The sequence below is a fragment of the Acomys russatus genome, chromosome 15 (genome assembly GCF_903995435.1).
Source record: "Acomys russatus chromosome 15, mAcoRus1.1, whole genome shotgun sequence".
In the NCBI taxonomy this organism is placed as follows: domain Eukaryota; kingdom Metazoa; phylum Chordata; class Mammalia; order Rodentia; family Muridae; genus Acomys; species Acomys russatus.
The window spans coordinates 28,035,556-28,038,403 of NC_067151.1; positions in this window are offsets into that span (position 1 = coordinate 28,035,556).

Genomic DNA, 2,848 nt, shown 5'->3' on the forward strand with positions numbered 1-2,848 from the left:
GGTAAGAAGACCTGAGTTCAATCCCCAATACCACATAAAACCAGATGTGATATGTTACCTGCCATCCTATCACCTGGGAAGTAGAAGAAGTTCAAAGTCACCTCTAGAATTTAGCTGGTTCAAGGCCAGCCTAGACTAACCAAAAAAGAGATGAGAATGAAACAAGAAAAGAATGAGAAAGCCAAGGGGATAAAAATGCCTGCTTGCAAAAATTGCCCTCTGATCTCCACACATGTATACACACACACACACACACACACACACACACACACACACACACACCATACACCATACTTATATATATATACACACAAATAGCAATAATAGTAAATAAGTAACGTTTAAAAGGAAAGCTTGGAGGAAAAGGATGAGGGGTTAGACATGGATAAGATACATTAAATACATGTGTGGAAGTTTCCAAGAATAAATCATTTTAAGAAATAAAATAAGAACATGGTACTAGCTCCCACAGAATGCAAAGAGCAGCCCACAAACCTCCTTTCAGTGTTCCGACTTTTGTCCCTGTTTTCAGTGTTCATTGTTGAAAAGAAAGCAGCAAGAGTTTAAAAAGATATGGAAGGAAGAAAGGTCATTTTCTTGGATTTGGGGAAATGGCAATGGAAGAGTAAATACATGGTTTTTTTATCCTTGCTTTTGGCTGAAGGGCAAATTGTCATTCTAAAAACAAGACACAAGACATCACTGTTTCTTTGGAAGAAGGTTCACCATTTTCCTTTTAAGCAGATGTGGATGGAAGTTGATCAGACTTTCAGAACGCTTAACTACGGGCATAGTTTTCTTAAATGCCTAATGTAAGAGCAAGCACAAAAGCGTGATTTCCTTCCTGCCCTAGGACATGCAAGCACCAAATGTTTCTTGTTGTGTAAGAGAGGTGCATGTTAACCGTCTCTTTCCATTTTGGCTAGTTGGCATGTTCTCTTAAAGCAAGCCACTAGTTCAAAATAACTTATCTGAAGAAAGGTAATCCAACCGTCTAGATTTGCGCATGAGCAAGAAGAGCCGTGAACCACCCAGCTTTGTTTATCCGTGTTTATTGTTTAAGCTGAAAAGCAAGGGGGAGGGGAAGGAAAGATGAATTAAGAACACGCCAAAATTCAAACACTCTTAACCCAAAAGTAGTGTGAAAACTGCGACACCGTAACGTAGATGTGAACTTTCTGCCTCTCCATATCTTCATCTTTAAAAGGTAATCAGGATTCAGGTGGGAAGAACCGATAGTCCAAAAACTAACGTAATATCTGAGAGGGCCGAAGCCATGGTCATGAATTAGAAGAACACCATCATTCATTTTTCTGCTATATGCTCTGCAAGAAAAGTCAGCCCTGGGGAAAAGAAATCTCACTGGTATTTTCGCTTCGTGTGCTCCAGGAAATCAAAAGCCAATCATGATGTTTCCAAATGAAGTGCAAAGAAACCCACTTCTACCCCACCCACGCCCTCCCTCATTGCCAATGGCAGATTATTTTGGCTCTGGCCTCAAAGAACTTAGCGGAGGGAGTAGAACTATCTATCACTCTGGCTTCTGGCCAGATGAAGTCTATCCTTCCTTCCACAGTCCCTGAATCAAGTTTTATCTTCCCTGTTTCCCACAGCCAACTTGTGTCCTCTACTTTTTCTTCAAAGGTTTATTTCTGGCTAACAAACACAAATGGTCCCACCGCTTTGCCGTCTATTGGTGACAAATGAACTCCTTCATTTCTCGGGGCCCCTGAGAGCCAAGGATGGATGGGCACGGAGGGAGAGCTGGGACCAGGAACTGGAGCAAAGGATTCTTGTTAGTCTTTTATTTGAGTGAATCACTGGGGATTCATATTTTAAACTCCAAAAGACTTCATGGACATTTCCAGAATTTCTCCAGAGACACAGATCAATAGATCAGAATAATCAAGAAGAGCCAACAAGTTTGTTAGACGCCACTTGAGTGTTTTACTTGAGTAAGCAAAAGGCAAATGGAATTATCCCAACCCTGTGGGGGGAGAAGTCAGATCTGCTGGGAAGCATCTTGTTGCAGTTGGAGATAAAATTAAAAAAAAAAAAAAAAAAAAAGGATGACATACTTATTCCAGTCTCCAGGCCTGGACGCAGGGATGGGGATGACACTTGTCAGTTACATGTTTTGGTTAATGAACAGCTTCCCTGTAGCACTGAGTAATCAAAGCCCTGTCCATTCAGAGTAACGCACTCGGTGCTAGGGTACAGGGCCCCGCTAAGTTTGCAGACAGCTTCCCTCTTCTCTTTCAGCTAAAACTCACTACAAATGAAGCCAGCCTGATTGCTCTGAGGGCATCCTAGGTCCCGGTGATATTTAAGTATTAGCCAGGAACTCTGAGCAAACCAGAGATATCTGCCCTATTGTCCTGCACGAGGCATAAAATTTCAGCGTCGTTAATGTGAAGCCTACCTCGATATCAATAAATGGATCCCCACGAGGGAGAATATGAGTAACGAGTGAACTTTTGAGTTCCCAAGAACAAGAATACTTTCCAAAATGGCTCTTCGGCAGAGCGTTAATGGTGAGAGGGAGTGCCCGGGGTTCCTATTTGGGATGCACCGCTCCTTCAACTGCCTTGTCCGCCCTGACAGCTCCTTCGGTGCTAGGCTTTTTCACAGGGCTGTCTTAGGCTTCCTGAGCTCATCTTCCCTTTTCATCCTCTTCCAGCTCTCCATCCACTCCATCTCTTCCTCTGTTGCTCTTTGTTCTCCTCTGCCCTCCAGGCCCTTTTCCCCTCTGCTGTTTCAGCCACTTACGCATCCCCGGGTTCTTCTATGATGGAGGGGCCCTGTTGCCGCCCAAGAGAAACAGAGTAAGTCCCACACCCCACCCCCA